The sequence below is a fragment of the Pogona vitticeps genome, chromosome 5 (assembly GCF_051106095.1).
Source record: "Pogona vitticeps strain Pit_001003342236 chromosome 5, PviZW2.1, whole genome shotgun sequence".
Taxonomy (NCBI): domain Eukaryota; kingdom Metazoa; phylum Chordata; class Lepidosauria; order Squamata; family Agamidae; genus Pogona; species Pogona vitticeps.
In genome coordinates, this window is record NC_135787.1 from 161758704 (window position 1) to 161782370 (window position 23667).

Below are 23667 nucleotides of genomic sequence, written 5' to 3' on the forward strand. Positions count from 1 at the left end.
ATATTGGCAAAAAGCCAACCATCCTGCTGGGTAATTCTAAAATGACTGAAAATGAGAGGGGAGGAGCCTAGGTTAGTACTGGTGCTTCTGCTGAAAATCTGCACATCTGTTTCTTTGTTGAACAGGAAACTCGGAAAGAAAAAAACCTATTCCCACTTCCTCGAAAATCCAAAAGGTGCTAATTTCTGATACCCCACCCTTGTTGTTCTCCAATTAACATTTTGGCTGGTGACAAAGGCCCTTTGCTATATAAACATTTCTCAAAGATGCTTTCTCCTCTTTTTCTGCTAGAGTCAGTGCCACTTGGTTGCTGGCCAATGCAAGAATGTCACATAGTAGTAAACAGTATGCTGAAGCTGCTTGCTCTTTTTTTTTTGTCCTTGGCTCGGTTCCTCTGCCTCTCCTGTTGAATAGGTAGAAATGGAGACATTTGACCTTATTTCCAACCTTGCAATCTGTCAAGTCCTGGGCTATTCCACCAGAATATCCTTCAGATTTGGAATACAACACCCCAATCAATAATTATGAAAGTGTATCCTTTTTGGTGAAATAAGCAGCTAAATTTATTGTACCTTCAACATTATTAACTGAGTTATGTTCCTATCACCTCTGCAGGGCTCTGCCAATGCAACCTATTCTAGACTTACAGCATGTTCTGTCCTTTCAGTTTCCACCTGTGACCCCTTCTATTTCCATCAGTCTTTTCCATGCATAGGATACATTCATTTTGGTTGTCGGCCCAGTTTTGGGAGAGTTGTGTCTTGAAGAGAATTGGGGGAAAGAGTGTGGGTACCCAAATACATTTTCCTTGTTTATGGGGTTTCCTCTCTGTTTTTTCCTCACTCCATCTTGGAATGTTATTTTGATAGAAGTAGATTTTATCATAGTACTAAAAACAGATCTCATATAAATACATATGTGTATACTTAGTATCCCCTTCTCCCTGTGATCTCTTTGTTACTCTTGCAGATATGGGTTTGAATAAGAGTCTTTCCCCCTCCTCTCTCCTTTTTTTGTATCCTCCCTGCTCCTCCATCCTGCAGTGAAGTCACAATCCAGTGTTTGTAGACTCCATGTGATGTCACAGATTCAGCCTTGTGACTTCACTTGCGGTCTCTAACAGAAGGTGCAGACGGGCTTGGAGAAGAGGGGAGGAATTTTTTTTAAAAAAGCCCCCACCTTTTTCTCTACCCCTCCCTCTTCGTTATAAAACCAGTAGCTGAGATAAATCGGAAGGGGGTGGGGAGAAGCAGCAGGAAAAAAAAGCTGAGAATGATGCCTGAAAGCAGGTACAGTAGAATTGGCTTTATGTCTGTCTTCTTCTTCTTCTTGAAAGTTGCAATCGCCCCGCAGAGGCCACCGCTTGCAGACCACACGCACTTGTGTGTGTAGGGGTGGAGGTGTGTGTGTGTGTGTGTGTGTGTGTGTGCCACCCAGTGACGCTTTGGCTGTGCGGTGCATTCGGTGATTGTGTGTGTGTGTGTGGTGGGGGGATGCAATGCGGGGAGGGAGGCAGTGAGCGATGGCAGGCGAGGGGCAGGCGAGCAGCTTCAGACCATTTATTTCTCAGAGGCGCGCAGCTGGAGTCTTATTGGGCTGGCCGCGGCGAGCCTCTTCCCTGTCCGTTTCAAAAGGCCCCAGCTGCTTGCTGCTGCTCTCCGCAGTCTGTCTTGCGGCTTTGCATATGTGACATAAATGGGTTATTGGGTTTGTGCGCCACTTAAGTGGCGGCGGCAGCGGCTGTTGTTGTTGTATTTCTCTCTCTCTTTCCACCCCCCACTCCCCCGCCTTCTCGCTTTTGCTTTGCAGGTTGCCGAGGGCGGGGGTTGAAGCAAGCCGGTATTTAAATGTGGCGTAGACACAGGGGAAGAGAGGGAGCAAAAGGTAGGGCCTCAGGGTCACATTCCCCGAGGCTCCTCTCTCTCTCTCTCTCTCTGTGCGTGTGTGTGTGTGTGTGCCCGCCCGCCCGCGCGCGCCGATTTCCTTGGGAGAAGCATCTCTCCATCTTTTGAACTGACGACATCACAATAGCAATGCGGATGCAGCAGCCAAGCCGCGCGCTCTTTCCCTCCCGCTCCCCCAAAGCGGGGGTTGGATGTTTGCTTAAGCTTTAGCCGCCCCTCCCGCCTCGTCTCTTTTCCCACCGGTTTTTTTCCCCCCCTGCCGTTTGTCCTGAGGTGGGGTTTTGTCTGTGTGTGCGAATGTGTGTGACAGAGAGAGGGGGCGGCGAGGAGGGTTGTCGTTCCGTCAGGGCAGCAAACGGGTGGCTGCCTTGCCCTGAGAACCGCGCTCGAGTGAGAGGAATCAAACGCGGGCAATTAAGCGGCGGAGCGAGGTGGGCTTTGATCTTGCGGGGCTGCCGAGGAGGAAGCCGTCATTTTGTGTTAGCGGCTGCGTCTGGTAGAGAGGAAGGACGCGGGAGAGAGCACGACACGGGAAGGAAGGATGTGTGACACTGTGTGTTGTCTCTCCCTACTTGTTAAATGCACACGCCAGGGGGAGGAGAGAAGGGTGTGGGTGGGAAGAGGCCAGACTAAAAACAGCAAAAGCGGGTCCTTCACGAGAGACTGCTGCTCTCTCCCATGTCCACGGAGAGGCTGCCTGACAGAAGAAGGGGTGTGTGTCCCTCGTCTTTAAAATGAAGGGCTGGAAACAGGCAAGGTAGAATGTGCCTGGTTCTCCCCTAGATCGACCAATACACCTTGTTATCAGGGAGACCCACAGTCAGGGTGCCCTTTTTCTTTTCCTGTCCCAGAGCCAGGGGAGCGAGGAGCTAGGGGGAGGGCTAAGTACTAGCAGAGCTGCACAAATCTGAAGTAGACAATTTGTAGCGCCTCCAAAATACTCTTTGCCCAGTCAAGATCACCTTTGCCACCAGTTCCTTTGGTGCACCTCTGCCAATACAGTGGATGGTTTATCTACCTGATTGAAGAAAACGTATCTGCTATTTCTGCCCCAACCATACTGGGCAATGGTGTGTTGTAATCTTTAGCATGTTTTAATATTTTAATTAATTAAAGCTTGGGTCCCTAAACTGGGAGTAAGCCATTAAATAAATAGTTTTGCAACCCGTTTGAATAGATAACAATGTTCCCTCTGATTTTGAATAAAATAAGGTGGTGTGCCTTGTCCCAAATCCCTTGACTTTATGTTTAGCTCCCCTCCTGTTCCAGGAATGCCAGGAAAACCCATTACTTGGAATGAACAGCCCTTGCAAAATAATGAAAATGAAGAGGTTTTTATGGCACCATCAAGACTGACAGATGTTTTATGACATTAGGTTTCATAGGCCAAGATTTACTTGTCAGATGTGTGCAGTGTAGTAGCTAAAAACTAGATGCTCAGGCTAAAATCAAAGGACTATCAGAATATTCACAGACTGGGCCTTGGTCAAATAATTTTCTCTCTGAACCTAACCTCCAATTCTAAGATTGCTGTGAGCTAAACTACTTCACTGAGTTCCTTTGACTTAAAATTAGGGGGAATCAAACAAAATTGGGGGGAATCTAACAAAGAATATCTTTGTCTCTGCTTAGATGCACTTTGCTTGCATTACATATTCCACATATGAGCTTTTCAAATTCAAAACAAGCCCTCAGGTAAATTCATTTGTTGTTTATTCCTGCCTGACAGTGACTTCCCCATAATTACTAAGCCAAAATTTTATGTAAGGTATTGAAGGGGGATCTCAGGCTCTTCAGTCTACTAGCTAGATGGTATAAGGGAGTTTCTTGATAATTCAGAGGGGAAATGCACTATAAGAGAAAATGGAGATGTGGTTCATGCCCCTGATATAGGGAAATATTGAAGTGAACAATAAAACCTATGTTCGTTTGGATGTTCTACCAGAAATAATATTTTTAGAGGCAAAGGAAGGGCACAGGAGTAAACCAACAGCAGCTTCATGGTGATAGAGATCAAGAAGAAGACCAGAGTCAGATTCATTATGAGGCTTCTGTTTATTTATTATCTTTTATTTTTAAAATTTGGAGTTGGAGCTCTTGGATAAAAAACTCATGCAAAAATAACATCATGAAATGGAATGGATGACTCAAGATCTCTATATCTTGCATAGAGATGTTAGTTCTGATAACAGGTGTAGTACTTATTGGTCATCTGAAATAGTGATTATGCTCCCCACTGTACTCATTAGAGCAATGTCAGGAGCTTTTATATATATTAGGGGTTTGTAGCACACAGGGTTCCTAACCATGCAACCTGTGTACTTGTGTCCCCTTTAGAGCAGACACTGCTATTACCTGGGGAGTAAAAGAAGCTTCCACAGCCAGGACATATTTTGCTGTATTGCAGTGCAGAGAGAGAGACACTGTGTGGCCATAAATATTTACATACTCACTTGAGGTTATAGAGAGTGTTTGGAAGCCTTCTCCCTATCTTAACTGTGTCAGAAGCCTTATTTGTACTGATCCAGTTAGAGTAATGTAGTTTGAGTTCTGATAATTGTGTCTAGAGTCTTAAACAGTTGCCTTTGTGTGTTTTGCGAAGATGCATTAGCAGTATGTTCTTCCAACCTTGTTGTGAATGTGCTGTTTGTTGTTTGTGCAATGTTTCATTTCATCCACCATCAAGTTCCTACTTCAATTATTTAAATGCTATAGAAAACAAACTGATGTAGATCTATAGTACAAGCTTTGATATATGAAACCAGAGTTTCTTGCCAAGCTCCAATATGTGGCTGGAGGTATGCTGTGATTGACTGCAGGGTTAGTCAGAACCTATCTTCAGTTAGGTCCCTTGGGAATGATAAGGAGCAAAAGGAGCTCCTTTTTTTTGCAAAAATAATCTTACATCATACCACCCTGAATATACCTGATCTGGTCTGATTTTAGAAGCTAAGCAGCATTTGGCCTGGTTAGAACTTGGCTGGGAGGCCAACAGGAAATACCGGGAAACTCCAAATAGTACAATGTGTGAAACTCTGAAGAACCATTGCCAGCAAGGTCTGATAATATTGAGCTAGACTGCCAAAGGGTGTAACTCAGTGAATGGCTGTGAGTGAAGAGGATTTTTCATAACCTTTGCTTCTCCCTCACTATGCTATAGCTGTGACTGCTTTCAGCCCTTGCGCTGATAGTGCTTCAGCAATGTAAAGCAGGATTGGGCAGTCTCCTCCAGCTGTTTTTGCACTGCCCAGAACCATTTTGCCCTAATGCCTGTGAATAGTTTTCTTCAGCAAAAAAGTGAATTACTGCTCCTGAAAGCCCACAGGAGCAGCAATTCACCTTTTAAATAGGATCCAACTCCCCTCTGCAGTGTTTAAAAAACACACGATACAATTTTTCTAAACTCAAAGTATACTTCTGGCTTTCTCCCCTCCCCACTATTTTTGGGAGTTTCTGTAGAGGATATTCAAGGGCAGAACACTGGCCTCTGAACCTGTCAAGGTTGCCCAGACATGGTTTAATCTCCTCCAAAAGGTTATCATGGTTGTTAATTTTTTTCCCTTGCTGGCTTAGTGTTATTCTGTACTGATGCCAGCAGGTTAAGGAAACATCCCTTCCTTCCTCAATGAGCATAACTTGAGTATAGTATCTTCCTGCAATTGCATCTATTTAATACCACAGTGACTGATCTTTGGTGGAGGTTACCTCATCTGTTACACATCCTGCATTTAGTTGGTCTGAAAATTATGCAGGTGCCTTTCTGTATAATTTCTGTAAGCCATCTGGCTCAACCTCCTGACTGAAGGCTGGACAGTTAAACATTCCTGGTTGGTACTGCTTGGTGTTTCCCGACATTCTTTCCAGAGCAGAGGAAAACGTGTCCCTAAAGATAGTGTTGTACTGCTATTCCTATGCACTCTAGCCAGCACAGTCAGTGGCGTTAAGTGATGGGAGTTGCCGTCCAGTCATATGTGAGGGAGGTACCTCATTCATCCCAACTTTGTCAGCAATTCTCAACCTGGCCCATATGTCCCCCTGGGAGGGGTCTGACTCATTTGAAGGGGGCCACAGACTGAAAAAAAATTATCTTCTGTTTCTTTATTCATCTGTTCATGTTGAACATATTCCTTGTTTGACAGGGGGCCCTGGAACCTGAGAAGAACTCCTAAAAGGGCCTTGCCCCCCACCAATGGTTAAGAATGGCTGCTCTAGATTAGTGTACTTCTCTGATAAAATATTACGAGGATTTCCCACAAGATTCTTCCAGTCCTTCATGGAGGGGAAAACTCAGAAGGTGGTGCTGGGAGACTCCTGTTTGACACCATGGTCTTTGGCCTCAAGGATCTGTTTTGTCTCCCGTGCTATTTAACATTTAAATGAAAACACTGGGAGAGGTTGTCCAGAGTTTTGGGATTTGGTGTCACCAATATGCTGAAGATACCCAACTCCATCTCTCCTTACCATCTAAATCCTAGGAAGCTGTTTTGGTTCTAAATCAGTGTCTGATGTCAGTAATGGACTGGATGAAGGCAAATAAACTGAAACTTAATCCAGGCAAGATGGAGGGGTCACTGGTTACTCAAAAAGCAGATCAAGGAATAGGGTTGGAGCCTGTGCTGGATGAGGTTACACTCCCTCTGAAAACACAGGTATGCAGCTTGGGGGGTGATTCTGGATTCATCTCTGAACTGGGATGCCCAGGTTTCAGCAGTGGCCAGGAGTGCCTTTGCACAGTTAAAACTAGAGTGCCAGCTGTGCCTGTTTCTTGAGAGGTCTGATCTAGCCATGCTGACACTTCCCTAGTTACATCTCGACTGGATTACTGTAACACGCTCTTCGTGGGGCTTTGGAAAATTTTCAGAAACTCCAAATGGTCCAAAATGCAGCAGCCGGACTGCTGACTGGGGCTGGTTACAGAGATCATGTGACACCCCCTGCCCCCGCCAATCCATTTCCAGGCACAATTCAAAGTGCTGATCTTAACCTACAAAGCCTTAAACAGCTTGGGTCCAAGCTATTTAAAAGACCACATCTCTCTTTATGAACCTGCCAGGGCTTGTAAAGGCCTCAGGAGAGGCCTTTCTCTCAGTCCCGCCACCCTCACAGGTGTGATTGGTGGGAACATGCTTGGTAGGGACATTCTCTGTTGCTACTCCTAGCTCTGGAACTCCCTTCTACGGGAAGCTAGGATGACCCCATCATTGCCATCCTTCCACAAGCAGGCAAAGACCTTTCTGCTTAGGTAAGCTTTCCCTTAATAACTGATGGGCTGAGAGGTTTCTTTTAATGAATAGCTGTGCTTTGTTGTTTAAAATGTGTTTTAGTATTGATTTTATTACTGTTTTTAATGTAATACTTGTTTAATGTTTTTTTAGCTTCTGCATATTGTCCTTTTAAAATGAGATATGTGCTGCCTTGGGTTCTTTTAAAGAAGAAAGGTGGGATAAATATATGTAACTGAGCCTCATGCCACAGTGCTTAAAACTGCTGTACTGCAGCCAAAACTGTGCTCACAACCTGGAGTTCAATCCCAAGTAGTGGGCTCAAGGTTGACTCAGCCTTCTGTTCTTCTGAGGTTGGTAAAATGAGTACCCAGCTTGCTGGGAGGGCAATATGTAGCCTGCATAATTAACTTGTAAACCTTCCAGAGAGTGCTCTAAGTGCTATGGGGTGGTATATAAGCAGCACATCTTTTTAAAAAATGAATGAATGAATGAATGAATGAATGAATGAATGAATGAATGAATGAATTCTTAACTAAAAACCACTCTGAACTTTAAACCAAGTCTACAGTTGTTCACCCTACAATGTGTCATTTATTCCTTGGCTACTTGGATAGTGTTAAATGGTTGGGTGGACAGTTTAGGGGATTAGAATATCCAGTAGTGCAGCCAAGGATCAGGAGCCCAAATCCCCACTAAGATTTTAGTAATGTCAGGCTGCATAACCTTCGAATGTTGCATGGTCTCAGGGTGCCACTAAAGGAGGGACTGATAAACCACTGAGTATGTTTTACCTAGAAGATCCTGAGAAGAGATGCTATAAATCAGAACCAACTTGATATCACCCTATTATTACATAGTCCTCATACTGATTTCTTCTATTAAAAATATTCCTACAAACTCACCCTAAAATATACCTACAAACTCTCCCTATATCTCCCTATGCTTCCCAGATATTTGTAATTGTCCTATGAATGTTTACCACTTGGTCAGCCTCCATCTTGAACTGTGATAATCAAGTGAAACAAAATTAAACAGAATAACAGAGTATCAGAAATAAACACAAAGCCTGTACAATTCATGGGTAGTAGTGTACTATGCCCTCAACAATCTTTTGCCATTTGTCATATGCCCTTAGTGTGGACATCAACCTTATATGCATAGAATCATAGAATAATGAAGTTGGAGGGATCCTCTAAGGCCATTGAGTCCAACCTCCTGCTCCATGAAGGAATATAAATCAAATATATTTTTCAGGTGGTTGTCTTAAATTTCTCTTGAATGACTGCAGTGTTGGAATACTCACCACCTCTTGAGGTAATTGATTCCACTGTCTTACTGCTCTAACAGTTAGGAAGTGTTCTCTATATTCAACCAAAATCTGGCTTTCTGTACCTTGAACCGATTGTTGTGTGTAGCCTCTATCTGATTTTAAAATCGTCCTCCGCTTCTAACCTACACTAACCTCATTACTTTAAAAATACAGTACTTCATGCATATAGTATGTATGAGACTTGTTTAGTCGTGTCCGACTGTTCGTGACGCCATGGACCAGAGCACATCAGGCCCTCCTGTCTTCCACTGCCTTACGGAGTTCGGTCAAAATTCATGTTGGTAGCTTTGATGACACTGTTCAACCATCTTGTCCTCTGATGTCCTCTTTTCCTCTTTCCTTCAAACATTCCCAGATCTTTTCCAGGGAGTCTTATCATGAGATGGCCAAAGTATTGGAGCCTCAGCTTCAGGATCTGTCCTTCCAGTGAGCACTCAGGATTGATTTCTGTTAGAATGGATAGGTTTGTTCTCCTTGCACTCCAGGGGACTCTTAAGAGTCTCCTCCAGCACCACAATTCAAAGGCATCAGTTCTTCAGCAGTCAGCCTTCTTTATGGTCCAGCCCTCACTTCCATACAACACCATTGGAAAAACCATAGCTTTGATTATGCAGACCTTTGTCTGCAAGGTGATGTCTCTGCTTTTTAAGATGCTGTCGAGGTTTGTCATCGCTTTCCTCCCAAGAAGCAGGTGTCTTTTAATTTCATGGCTACTGTCCCCATCTGCAGTGATCATGGAGCCTAAGAAAGTAAAATCTGTCACCACCTCCATATCTTCCCCTTCTATTTGCCAGGAGGTGATGGGACCAGTGGTCATGATCTCAGGTTTTTTTTATGTTGAGCTTCAGACCATTTTTTGTGCTCTCGTCTTTCACTCTGATTACAAGGTTCTTTAATTCGTCCTCATTTTCTGCCATCAGAGTGGTATCATCTGCATATCTGAGGTTGTTGATATTTCTTATGGCAATGTTAATTCAGTCTTGGGATTCCTCCAGTCCAGCCTTTCACACGATGTATTCTGCATAGAAGTTAAATAAGCAGGGAAACAATATACAGCCTTGTCATACTCCTTTCCCAATTTTGAACCAATCATTTGTTCCATATGCAGTTCTAAGTGTCGCTTCCTGTCTCACATATAGATTTCTCAGGAGATAGATAAGGGCGTCAGGCACTCCCATTTCTTTAAGGACTTGCAATAGTTTGCTGTGGTCCACACAGTCAAAGCATTTTGTGTAGTCAATGAATCAGAAGTAGATGTTTTTCTGAAACTCTCTGGCTTTCTCCATAATCCGGAGCATGTTAGCAATTTGGTCTCTAGTTCCTCTGCCCCTTCGAAATCTAGCTTGTACTTCTGGGAGTTCTCAGTTCACATACTGCTGAAGCCTACCTTGTAGGATTTTGAGCATAACCTTGCTAGCGTGTGAAATGAATGCAGTTGTACAGTAGGATTTTGAGTATAACCTTGCTAGCGTATGAAATCAGTGCAATTGTACAGTAGTTGGAGCATTCTTTGGCACTACTTTTCTTTGGGCCTGGGATATAGACTGATCTTTTCCAATCCTCTGGCCACTGTTGAGTTTTCCAAATTTGCTGGCATATTGAGTTTTCCACCTTAACAGCGGCATCTTTTAAGATTTTAAATAGTTCAACTGGAATGCCGTCACCCCCACTGGCCTTGTTGTTAGCCAAGCTTTCTAAGGCCCACTTGACTTCATTTTTCAGGATGTCTGGCTCAAGGTCAGCAACCACACTATCTGGGTTGTCCGGGACATCCAGATCTTTCTGGTATAATTCCTCTGTGTATTCTTGCCACCTCTTCTTGATGTCTTCTGCTTCAGTTAGGTCCCTACCATTTATGTCCCTTATCATGTCCATCTTTGTACAAAATGTTCCTTTAATATCTCCAATTTTCCTGAACAGATCTCTGGTTTTTCCCTTTCTATTCTTTTCCTCTATATCTTTGCACTGTTTATTCAAGACGGCCCTCTTGTCTCTCCTTGCTATTCTTTGGAAGTCAGCATTCAATTTTCTGTAATTTTCCCTATCTCCCTTGCGTTTTGTTTCCCTTCTCTTCTCTGCTATTTCTAAGGCCTCGTTGGACAGCCACTTTGCTTTCTTGCATTTCCTTTTCTTTGGGATGGGTTTTTTTTTGCTGCCTCCTGTACAATGTTACAAGTCTCCAACCGTAGTTCTTCAGGCACTCTGTCCACCAAATCTAGTTCCTTAAGTCTGTTCTCCACTTCCACTGTGTATTCATAAGCGATTTGGTTTAGATTATACCTGACTAGCCCAGTGGTTTTTCCTCCTCTCTTCAGTTTAAGCTTGAGTTTTGCTATAAGAAGCTGGTGATCAGAGCCACAATCAGCTCCAGGTCTTGTTTTTGTTGACTGTATAGAGCTTCTCCATCTTTGGCTGCAGAGAATATAATCAATCTGATTTCGGTATTGCCCATTTGGTGATCTCCATGTGTAGAGTTGCCTCTTGTGTTGTTGGAAAAGAGTGTTTGTGATGGCCAGCTTGTTCTCTTGACAAAACTCTATTAGCCTTTGCCCTGCTTTGTTTTGAACTCCCAGGCCAAACTTAAAAGGAACAACAGGTATCTCTTGACTCTCTACTTTAGCATTCCAATCCCCTATAATGAGAAGAACATCTTGCTTTGGTGTCAGTTCTAGAAGGTGTTGTAAGTCTTCATAGAATTGGTCAATTTCAGCCTCTTTAGCATTGGTGGGTGGTGCATAAACTTGGATTACTGTGATATTGAAAGATCTGCCTTGGATTCATATTGAAATCATTCTATCATTTTTGAGATTGTATCCCAGTACAGCTTTTCCCACTCTTTGGTTGACTATGAGGGCTATTCCATTTCTTCTACAGGATTCTTTCCCACAGTAGTAGATATGATAATCGTCTGAATTGAATTTGCCCATTCCCGTCCATTTTAGTTCACTGATGCCCAGGATGTCAATGTTGATCCTTATCATCCTCTCTTTGACCGCATCCAGCTTACTAAGGTTCATAGATGTTATTTTCCAGGTTCCTATGCAGTAATTTTCTTTGCAGCATCGGACTTTCCTTTCACTTCTAGGCACATCCACAGCTAAGAGTCCTTTCGACTTTGGCCCAACCACTTTATTAGCTCTGGAGCTACTTGTCCTTGTCCTCCACTCTTCCTCAGTAGCATGTTGGACACCTTCCAACCTGAGGGGCTCCTCTTCCAGCGTCATATTTTTTAGCTTTTTCTTTCTGTCCATGGAGTTTTCTTGGTGAAAATACTGGAGTGGCTTGCCAGTTCCTGCTCAAGGTGGATCACGTTTAGTCATAACTTTCCACTATAACCTGTCCATCTTGGGTGTCCCTGCACGGCACAGCCCATAGCTTCTCTGAATTACTCAAGCCCCTTCGCCACGACAAGGCAGCAATTCGTGAAGGGGCCTAGTATGCATACGTAAAGGTAAAGGTAAAGGTTCCGCTTGACAATTTTTGTCCAGTCGTGTTCAACTCTAGAGATCATGCTCATCCCCGTTTCCAAGCCATAGAGCCAGCGTTTTGTCCGAAGACAATCTTCCGTGGTCACATGGCCAGTGTGATTTAGACACGCAACTAGTCTGCATAGTGTCACGTAATTCAATTGGAGAGTGCTGGCTTGGGAAACCTGTTCTGTGGTAAAACTTGGAATTCAGAATCATTATCATTTGTGCTGTACATTAAAAACATCTCTTTTTTAACCTCTAAAACAATGTGTGTGCACTAAGCGTCCTGTGTAAAGCATGCCTTAGCTGAACCCTGTTGAAAGACAGTGGTTGAATTCCTATTGTTTAGCACGTTAAATTACAATTAGAGTACGTCCACTAAATCAGTGGGGATTTGGTGAGCCAACTCCTGTATAAGTTCCAGTCATTCAGTGGGTCTACTGTATGCTAAGCAACAGGATTTCAGTTGTTAAGGAAGAGATTCATAACAATTGCATTTTTGTGCATTGCTAAGTAGGGATGTGTTTGGTAATTTATAAGGGAGATTTATTTTCCTCTTCTGCTAAGTTGGGGACAGCACTTACCCAAAAAGCTATATGTTTTGGGAGGGGGAAAAAACACTGTTCTGAGAGAATGCTTGAGCCCTTGATGGCCAATTCTGCTACTCAAATTAAGGCTTAAATAATTATGCTGTTATGCAGAATAGGAGCAAGTCAGTAGGTCCTAAGGTAAAAAAAAGGTAAAGGTTCCCCTTGACATTTAGTCCAATTGTGTCTGACTCTAGGGGGCGGTGCTCATCCCCGTTTCCAAGCCATAGAGCCCGCGCTTGTCTTTAGACAGTTTTTGTGGTCACATGGCCAGCGCGAATAGACACAGAACACCATTACGTCCCGCCATGGTGGTACATATTTATCTACTCACGTTTTTACATGCTTTCAAATTGCTAGGTTGTCAGGAGCTGGGACAAGCGACAGGAGCTCACTCTGTCGCGTGGATTCGATCTTACGACTGCTGGTCTTCTGACTTTGCAGCACAGAGGCTTCTGTGGTTTAACCTGCAGCGCCACCTCGTCCCTTTAAATAATAATGCTGCTATGCAGAGTAGGAGCAGTAAATATATATAGAATTAGGCTTTGGTCAATTTAAGATTAATAGATTTTCTAATAGCAGTTCAGTGATGAAGAGGAGAATATAAGCTTTGTAGACAGTCTAGCTTGGTATTTTTAATTTGAATCTTTTAATAAGAATGAAGATTCTCCTACTTTGTTAATAATGGAAGCAAAGGACCTCGATATTTTGTGGAATGCCTATTCCCACCAAGATCTACCCGGATCACCCGTGCGGGCCAGGTAGATCTTGAGGAGCCTGACGCCGAGAGAGGCCCGGAAGGAAAAGACACAAAACCGGCCCTTCTCCTTGGTGGCTCCTTGCCTCTGGAACAATCTCCCTCCTGAGATCCGTGCGGCCCCCACTTTGGGCACTTTAAAAAGTCAATTAAAAACATGGCTATTCATTCAGGCCTTCCCTCCAGTTAACATCTGACTTTTCTGTTTATTCTCTATTTATTTTCTATTCTATCGTATTGTGTATATTACAGTAGGATTTATGTAATTTTTGTATTTTATTCTTATTATATTGGATGCTGCGTAGAGTGGTCTTTTAGACCAGATGGTCTAAATCAGATAGATAGATAGATAGATAGATAGATAGATAGATAGATAGATAGATAGATAGATAGATAGATAGATAGATAGATAGATAGATAGATAGATAGATAGATAGATAGATAGATAGATAGATAGATACATACATACATACATACATACATAGATACATAGATACATAGATACATAGATAGAAAGTGAGGTTGATGAAATGCATATTCAGAAATCACATTGTTGTAATGGAAGAGGCTGTATTTGGTGTCATTTCCACAAGAGACTGTGTTTTAAGTGTTTGACTGAAAATTGGGATGGAGTGGACACTTCACTGTTTTAGCAGTAGCAAATGGACCAAAGAGGCATATAATAGGGTTAGAATGCACTACAGAATTTAGGAGCTCCTTACCTCAAAAAGTGCAGGATGCACAATCTGAGAACTCTTGTGTTGTTCTCCAGCTTGTGATCTTTTTTGGGTGCCTCCTACAAAAGAAAAAAACAGTCCCATTCAGTGGTGGCTCTTTGCCATTTTTGAGGGCTCGTGTTGTCATGAGTTTTGAAGCTTGGTACACTTCAGAGAGTTGGCAGTGACTTAGGGCTTGTATACATGGACATATTTGGAGTGGTCTGGTGGGGGCTGAATAGGGTCACTAGGATCAATTAGAGGTTTGGTATGCCATTTGGTATGATCCTGACATTTAAATGGTATATGCCCTTCAAGCGACCCTATTTCGCTTGCTCCTGTATCAATTTCCTACATCTTGAAGTGTGTTTAAGAAGATAGCCACTTCACAGTACTAGCAAACTGAACACTTCTGCTATTTTTTAAAATTGAAAACTTCCTTCCAGAACTGGAAGAACAGAAGAATGGTTTTTCCCCTCCCCATGTGACTTTTCTTAAAGACTGAGAACTTGCTTACAGCCAAATCCACTGCTGGCCAATACTTGGTAGTGAACTCATCTGCAAGCAGATTCCCCGTGATCAAAAGGAAAGAAATCCCTCTTGTTGCCCCTTCCTCTCTCCTCCTGCTGGGAGGAAGTTTTCAAACTTTTTTATTATAATGATGTGGTGCATCAGTGTTGCCCTAATACAGTGTAACTTTTTTTTACTTCCTCTGCCCCTCCACAGAGCAAAGGATGTGTTTAGGTTGCCAGTACTGTATTGGGAAGTTGGCTGTCTTAAGCCACTTCAGGATATGAGAAATTGCCAGTGGAAGGCAATTTGACAGCTACAAGGTCCCTTTGGTTAGTTTCTAGCGATCCCATGCAGTGGAAATGAACTAAAATGAAGGGATTGTATCCAAACCAAAAAAAGAGCAGAAGACACTGACAGGGACCCAGAAAAGTGAAGTTAGGAAAAATTTGCAGATTGGTTTTTTCGCTGCAGTGGTTATGTCATGTGATTGCCAGAACAAGGAGCAGCAGACCAAACAGTGGACCAACTGATTGTAGCCTAAAGCTGACAGAAGTTCTAGATCTGTTTGCGTGGGCTATACTTTCGTAGAAGCAACAATTACTTGTCTGCAGCCCTGTATTTATTCTGAAACAAGTCCCACATTTTAAGAGGCTCTGCGGCCTTAGGTATATGGGGGAAGATCTGTTTCTGACCACCTTTACGGTAGGTGTGCGAGTTGCTGACCTAATGAAATCATTTCACAGCCAAGCGTTTTCTCAGAAATCAATCCGATTGAGATTGACTGCATAGCATTACAGTTTTAGTTGGAAAACGCTTTCAGTCACTGGGCGAGGCACGCTGTAGTCTCGCCCTGTGTCTTTAAAAGAACACGTGGTAAGAAGGAAGAGTGCGCCGTACTTTTTAATGCGCGTTTGAGAGTGAGCGCGCGCCCCCTGTACGCACGCGCGTACCCTCTTCCCCACCCTACCCGACTAACGCCTGGCGCTCCTCCCTTTTGCGCGCGCTGTCCCGCCGTCTCCTCATTGGCTGAATTGTGTCAGCTGACCGTGTGTTATTTCCTGTGTGTGTGTGTGAGGGGAGAATGGCGAGAGAAACCTTGGAACCTTCGTCGCCGCCGAGCTGCCCCCGGCCCGAAGTGCATCCCCGCCGCCTCACTCGCCTCTGAGCGACCTCACACGCTCCACGTTCTCCCCGGAGGGGGCGGGGAGGAGAAGGAGACTTAGGTAACGACTTCTATACATTTAAAGCCCTATCGCAGGCCTCGATGGAAGGGGCGGGGCGGCTATCTGAGGCGGAGAAGAAAACGGGTGCCAGGCACCCCGTGGGCCGCAGCACCCTTGCCCTTCCCCCCACCGCCTTGCCGCCAGTGAGGGGTGCTTGCAATATATAAACTGGAGTTTCTGAGGAAGAGAAAATGGTAAAGATAGATTAATGTGTCAAAGGGGAGGATAAACGCCAAAGAAAATGTAATTTTTGACATGATTTTAAGTCTTGGATATGATTTTTAAACCCTTGATGATTTTTACTGGTTTCCCTTTTTGACTTAAGGTATTTACATATAAAAAGGAGATGTAAATGCTTAAGGTATTTACAGCTAAAAAAGAGAGGAAACTAAGATGAACTGATCAATGGGTTTGATGTGGGGGGAGGCGGAAATAATGAATCAGCTCCATTTGGAAGACCTAAAGTTGCACTTAAATCTTTTTGGTGAAGGAGTTGCATGTGCCTCTGTACTTGAGTTGCAAGGAAGTAAGCCAGATTGTGCTAAATGGAGTTAGTAATGGGTAGGTGGGTTGTTTCTTGTGCCACTTGTGTGGTTCCCCTCCCCCTTTTTTTTTAACTTGGTCTATAGACAGGAACTCAAATGTGGGCTCCATGGAATAAAATATTTTCTTTGTATCTTCAAGATGTAATCTCAGTTCTATCTACCTTAACACTTTCAGCACCTAGTGAAAGTAGGCTGGTGTTGTCCATTTTTATGACTTTGTTAGTAAATTAGGAGGTCAGTCTGTGGTGGAAGAATGGCCTCAAGAGGTTAAATAACTTAAACTAGGAATAATAAAACTTCATACTCTTTATCAGAAAATTTACAATGCATGAATTATATCTTAATTGCTGTACAGGTTTGGGTCAGTTGTTTATCTTATAGAAATATGTTGCCAGCATTTTTCACAAGGAAAGTCTACTACAGACAGCTCAGGAAATTCCTGGTTTTTCTTTGTGTGTGAAGTTACTTATTTTAAGACTAGATTGTGGTATAGCTATATTGGATGTAATTGCCAAGAGACTTTGTTCAAGATAGTGTTGATTACCCTGTATTACAGCTGGAAAGATTGGATGTTCCTTCCTTGAAAATTGCTGTTTTCTAATACAAGATTTGGTAAAATTAAAATATTAATCGATCTTGTTTTTCATGAATCAGTCCTACTTTATAAGATCATGGAGTCTCAAATTGCAAAATAACATGAGTGCTAGTAGTTCAGAATGTTTCCTCCATAAAGTTATTTAATTCTTTATAAGAGAAAAATATGCAAAAAACTAACATCACTGTGGTGGTCAGGCTTCTATTATAAATAATAAGTAGTTTGAAAAAAAAAATCCAGACAATACTTAAGAAGTCCACTAAATAGTGTTAGAATTAGATTGAAGTAATCTGGGTTCACATAGTGGCTGGTTTATAATCACCATCTTTCAGCCTAATCTTCATCAGAGAGCTATCCATGTTTTATGCAATCCTCGGATCCTTAACAAAGGATAAGCTATAGAATTTAAATCTTCATGACTTTCACAGTGTGCAAAACTGCATGGTTCCAGTTTTATTTGCAGTTTAACATCTTTTGCTGTACAATCTTGTGAATCCTAGTTCTTAATTCTCAGGTTCCTGCATTTCCTTGAGAGCTTCAGTAGCATTTTATATGGATGAGGACCTCATGTCCTCCATGACGAGCTTTCATCTGTCTCAAATGGTATCTGCCCACACTCATGCTGTAGGACACACTTTAGAACTGTTTTTCTGTACTTGGGTAGATGTTGGTGATCTGGGTGTGGAGGAACTCTGTAGTTCCGTTGTCAAGAGCAGATAATCATCTAGTGGGGTTTAAACTCACTGGAACTCAGACCCTTTGAAGGGGTGGGAGATGAGACAGATTAAGATGGTCTGCCCCAAGAGGCTGATGGATACAAATGGTTTCTTAGCGACCCTTAGGGGTTTTCCTATTGCCTCAGCAGGCAATTCTGTCAAAGCCCTGGTTGATCACTGGAATGGAAATGGCCAGTTCTGTTGAGATGATCGCTCCTAAGGGTCCCATCCCACAAAATAGTCAAACTGTTCCCCTTGTTTATCCGGGACCTGGTGGTGTTGAAACAAGTGGCATGGAGATTAGTGAGAACAGCAGAAAATTCAGAGTGAATCTGATCAGATAAGGCTAGGGATCATTGGAAAGCTTACTCCGTAGCAGTGGTGGCAGCCAAGAAATCTTTCTTCTCTGCCGCTATTACATCTGCATAGAGTCATCCAGTGGAGCTCTTTCGAGTAGTTAAAGATCTATTACATCATGGTCTGCAGGAAGAGAATGCAGAGTGCACTAGCTGACTGTGAATAATTTGCACATCACTTTGCAGGTAGAATCACTTGGGTCCACTCTGACTTTGATGCTATAGTTGATACAGGTCCTGTGCATGTAATTATGCCCCTGCTTGTTTTGTATTAATATATAAGTTTACATTTTTTTTTGTTCTTGTATAAGTGTTTTTTGTTTTTTGGCGGCCTGCTGATGCAGACAGGACGTTTAGAGAGGTGAGTGTATAAAACACCTGCTGGATCTATGCCCTCCCTGGCTTATAAGAACTACCAGAGAAGGACTGGCTGAATAGATATGAAGAATGGTGAATGCCTCCTTGCAGCAGGATAGGATCCCAGCATGCTTAAACGAAGCAGTCATAAGACCATTGTTGAAAAAACACTCCTTGGGTCCCACAATAGTGGATAATTACTGGTCAGTCTCTGATGTTTAGTTCTCAGCTTGTCAACCTCAGGGGTTCCTGGATGAGATGGATTGTCTAGAATTATTTCAATCTGATTTCAGAAGTGGTTATGGAACAGAGATTGTTTTGGTCAATTTGGTGGGCAACCTACACTGGGAACTGGATGGGGGAGTGTGTGTCTGTTGGTTCTGCTGGACCTCTCAGTGGCTTTTGCCATCGACCAGGGTATCCTTCTGGGTTATCTCTGAGATGGGACTTTGAGGCATTGTTTTATAGTGGCTTTGTTCCTTCCTGAAGGGGAGAATGCAGAGGGTGGTGCTGGCGGACTCCTGTTCAACATCCTGATCTTTGGTGTCCCTCAGGGTTCTCTTTTGTCCCTTATGCCATTGGTCCCCAGCCTTGGGCCTCCAGATGTTCTTGGACAACAACTCCCAGAAGCCTTCACCACCACCTCTGCTGCCTAGGATTTCTGGGAGTTAAAGTCCAAGAACATCTGGAGGCCCAAGGTTGGGGACCACTGCCTTATGCTGTTTAGTATCTACATGAAACCACTGGGAGAGATTGTCCAGGTTTGAGACTTCAGGGTCACAGAATGCAGATGACATTCCATTCTATGTCCTTTCCATCTCAATCCGAGGAAGCTATCTCAGTTCTTGCTCAGTGTCTGGTGTCAGTAATGGACTGGCTGAGGGTGAATAAACTGAAATTTAACCCAGACAAGACAGAGGTGTTCCTGGTCAGCTGAAAGGCAGATCAAGGAATAGTGATGCAGCCTGTGTTGGATGAGGTTGCCCGCCCTCTGGAAACACTTGAGAGGTCTGATCTGGCCATGGTGACACATGCCTTAGTTACATCCTGACTGGATTGCTGTAACACGCTCTATGTGGGGCTGCTTTTGGAAAGGATTTGGAAACTCAGGCGAATCCAAAATGCTGCAGCCAGATTGTTAACTGGGGCTTTTTACAGGGAACATATAGCTCCCCTCTTTCAGTAGGTCTACTGGCTGCCAGTTCGTCTCCAGACACAATTCAAAGTGCTGGTTTTAATTTATAAAACCCTAAATAGCTTGGGTCCAAGCGACCTAAAGGACCGTATTTCCCTTTGTAAGCTCTTAAGATCATCACAGGTGCCACACTCCTTCCCACAGGAAGCCAGTGTGACACCCCCAGACCTACTGGGATATGTCACACAGTTACACTAAGCTGCCACCAACCATTCCCTGTAAGAAGTCACACAGACCAGGGATGGATTTTTAAACAATAAAAGAATAAGGTTTATTTTAAATACACACAGGGAAAAATAAACCATCAGGTGAATAACATAAAGTAACGTGGCTTATTCTCACTCATACAAGCATACAGTTTGGTTCACACAGAACCCTTAACTTGAAGCACAGACCCTGAACCTATCAGTTCTGGCTAACCAGCAGACACCTGAACCTATCAGGTTGGTACTCTGACACACAGTAGTACCCTGTCTGACACACAGACTCCCACAACAGCTTCTTCTTCCCAGCTGCTGCTTCGTCACAACCCAGTGTCTCTCAGCATCTCTCAGTGTGTGTTTCAGCATCTAAACTCTCACCACACAGGCTTCACATTTATATACAGTACAGCCCCTCCTCCTGATGTCCCGCCTTCCACTCCCCATAGGATGGAACTTTCCCTCCAAACCCATGACAGACAGGTAACATCAGTGCTGTATGTAACACCTCCCCTCTTTATAAGTTGTTTTGTAGGGGGAAAGCTAACGTGCTTTTCACCAAAAAACAACCTGAATAAAATACACAAAAACAGTTATACATACCATATTATACTTACTCATACTTACATTCTAAGTTAACCATAGCAATTATGCATTTACACATTTACCATATACATTACATTAATTTACCTTTATTCATACAAACCAAATTCAAAACCAGGTACATTTAACTTTTTGTTCACCAATATATACACATAGTCCATGTTCTTTCGCCGTCTTCATTCTTCAGGTCTTCTTGATAAGGCGTCAGCAACACAGTTCACTGACCCTCTGACCACCTTCACTTCAAAGTCATAGTCCTGTAGGTTTAAAGCCCACCTCATAAGTTTGCTATTGTGGGTTTTCATTGTCTTTAACCATTGCAATGGTGAATGGTCAGTACACAGAATAAAATGTCTTCCCCAGATGTAAGGCTTGGCCTTCTGGATCGCGTAGACTATGGCCAAACACTCCTTCTCCACGGTTGCCAAATGTCTCTCACCTTTTTGAAGTTTCCTACTCAGGTAGGACACTGGATGCTGGTCACCATTCTCATCCTCCTGGCACAGAACTGCTCCTACCCCGCTGTTAGACGCATCGGTGTAGATGATGAACTCCCGGTCGAAGTCTGGAGCACGCAGGACAGGATAGTTGATTAACGCCTCCTTCAACCTCTGGAACGCCGCCTCACAGTCGCTGGTCCACGGGATGCGGTCATCAGCCTTCTTCCTCGTCAGATCGGTCAGCGGAGCCGCAATCTCGCTAAACCTCGGGATGAACTTTCTGTAGTAGCCCACCAACCCAAGAAATGATTTGACTTTTTTCTTGGTGTTGGGTCTAGGCCAATCACGAACAGCTTCTATTTTGGCCTCCAGGGGTTTTATCATTCCTCCCCCTACCATGTGACCCAAGTATTTTATTTCTGGGCTACCCAGCTGACACTTGCTGGCCTTTACTGTTAGCCCTGCTGCACTTAACCTCTGCAGCACTAACTCCAGGTGTAATAGGTGATCTTCCCAGGTATTACTGAAGATCCCTATGTCGTCAATGTAGGCCACTGTAAAGTCACTGAGCCCTGCCAAGGTCTGGTCCATCAGCCTTTGGAATGTGGCTGGTGCATTTCTGAGACCAAAGCTCAGGACTCGAAACTCATAGAGACCAAAAGGGCTGCAAAAGGCAGTCTTTTCTTGATCCCTGGGATCAATTCTTAATTGCCAATATCCCTTTACCAGGTCCAATGATGAGATGAACCGACAACCCCCTATGGTTTCAATCAGGTTGTCTAGCCTGGGCATTGGGTAGGCATCAGGAGTGGTTACACGGTTTAATTTCCTGTAATCGACACAAAACCTAATGCTCCCATCAGGCTTGTCCACAAGGACTATCGGAGAGGACCAAGGACTAGAAGAGGGGACGATTATGTTCTCCCTAAGCATCTCGTCCAGCTCCTTCCGCACCTTGTCCCTATAGGGTCCCGTTACTCGGTATGGGGATACTGCCTGCGGGGGTGCATCCCCTGTGTGGATCTGATGCATCACTCCCTTCACTATCCCCGGCTTGTTGGAAAACACCTGTTGATATTTACTAAGCAGCATCTTTAGTTCTTGCTGCTGGTCTTGGGTGAGTGCAGGACTGATCTTTACTTCCTCTGGGTTGTATTTTACTTCCCCTCTACCCTCCCAGAAGGGTAATTCAGCTTCCTCACTCTCAGCTGCTTTTATCGCGAATAAAACCCTCTGTTCCCCTCTATAGTAGGGTTTTAGGGCATTCACATGAACCACCCTCCTTGCTTGGTTCTCCTCCTGCTCTATTAGGTAGTTCAGGTCTGACATCTTGGAGATGACCCTATATGGTCCTGCCCATTTGAGCTGCAGTTTATTCTCTCTGCAGGGCCTAAGCCAAAGCACTTCCTCCCCTGGGTCAAAGTGCCTCTCTCTAGCTTTGTGGTCATACCATGTTTTCTGTCTGACCTTCTGAGCTTGCAGGTTTTCTGCTGCCAGCTCTAGATTTCTCCTTAGGTCATTCATCAAGGTGTCTATGTATGTCACAACGTCTTGTGGGTCATCCTGGGTGATCTGCTCCCAATCTTGTTTGATCAAATCAAGGGGCCCTTTCACCCTTCTCCCAAATAAAAGTTCAAACGGACTGAACCCGGTACTGGCTTGTGGCACTGATCGATAAGCAAACAAAAGGGATTGCAGCTTCTGGTCCCAATTGTTTGGATTCTCTGCCAAGTAAGCCCTAATCATGCGCATTAGAGTCCCATTGAACTTCTCAGTTAACCCATTACTTTCAGGATGATAAGCAGTGGTTTCCTTGTGCTTAATTCCACAGATTTGCCATAAGCGTTTCATGAGCTTTGATGTGAACGATGCTCCCAAATCTGTGATTATCTCTGAGGCAAATCCCATCCTGGACATATACCCCACCAAAGCATCGGCCACTGTGTTAGTTTCAATGTTAGTCAAGGGTATGGCTTCAGGATACCTTGTGGCATGGTCCACAATTGTTAGAATGAACCTGTTCCCCCTCTTTGTGGCCTTGGGCAAAGGTCCCACAATATCCACCCCTATGCATTTGAACGGAGTGTCAATCACAGGCAAAGGGCACAACTTTGCTTTGGTCCTGTCGCGGTTATTCCCCTGCCTTTGACACACATCACATTGTTTACAGAACTCCCTGATCTGCTTCCCTATGTCAGGCCAGTAGAAATTCTGTGTGATTCTCTGCTGGGTTTTGTTCACCCCTAAGTGTGCAGCAAACATGTCAGAGTGACCCCTTTGTAAGATCATGGGGCGATACTTTTCAGGTACCACCAGCTGACTTCTGATCCCATCTCCCCCTTTTGAGATATTCCTCAGGGTCTCTCTATATAAAATCCCCTTTTTCTCCAGAAATCTCACTGGGGTTTCAGGTGTTAGCTGGGCGTCAGTCACCTGTTCAAAACACTTTTGGAGAGTGGCGTCTGCCTTTTGCTGCTGTCCAAATCTGCTGTCTGTGGTTAAGGTTTCCACCACAGCTTCTGAACTCCCCTCTGCTTCCGTCTCTGGCTCATCATTACCCCCCTGAACTGTCCCTGTGGTGGCTTGTGAGCGTGTAATCACTAGCACCCGTTTCACATGTTCAGCCAGGTCATTTCCCACGAGCACGGCTGCTGGCAGAGTCGATGAAATCGCTAGCCTCCAAACTCCCCTCCAGCCTTGAAAGTGGACAGGTACCTCTGCTACTGGCAGAGAGATTACCTGCCCCTCAATCCCTGCCACCTTCATGCTCTCATTTGGGATTATAAACTCCCTAGGAATAATATCTGGATGGCACAGGGTTACCTGGGAACAAGTGTCCCGCAGCCCCCTATACTGACGGTCAAGTATTCCTACGTCCACCCCTGCTGTCTCAAACAACTGAGAATCTGTTTTCACCAGCAAGCAGCGTTTTACC

At 43.9% G+C, this 23667-nt stretch overlaps 1 protein-coding gene across 9 annotated transcripts in view; it reads left to right on the top strand.

Annotated features, from left to right (window-relative positions):
• The window catches only part of TCF20 (transcription factor 20), a 215907-nt gene that overhangs the window by 125927 nt on the left and 66313 nt on the right, over positions 1 to 23667 (top strand). The window contains exon 1 of one of the 9 annotated variants that reach the window (XM_073000178.2): positions 1048 to 1289. The exons of 7 other annotated variants lie outside the window; for them this stretch is intronic. The gene's annotated coding sequence lies outside the window, so the exon portion shown is untranslated. Of the gene's footprint in view, positions 1 to 1047; positions 1290 to 15586; positions 15726 to 23667 lie in introns of those variants that run through there. One more of the 9 variants, XM_073000177.2, reaches the window with a different exon arrangement.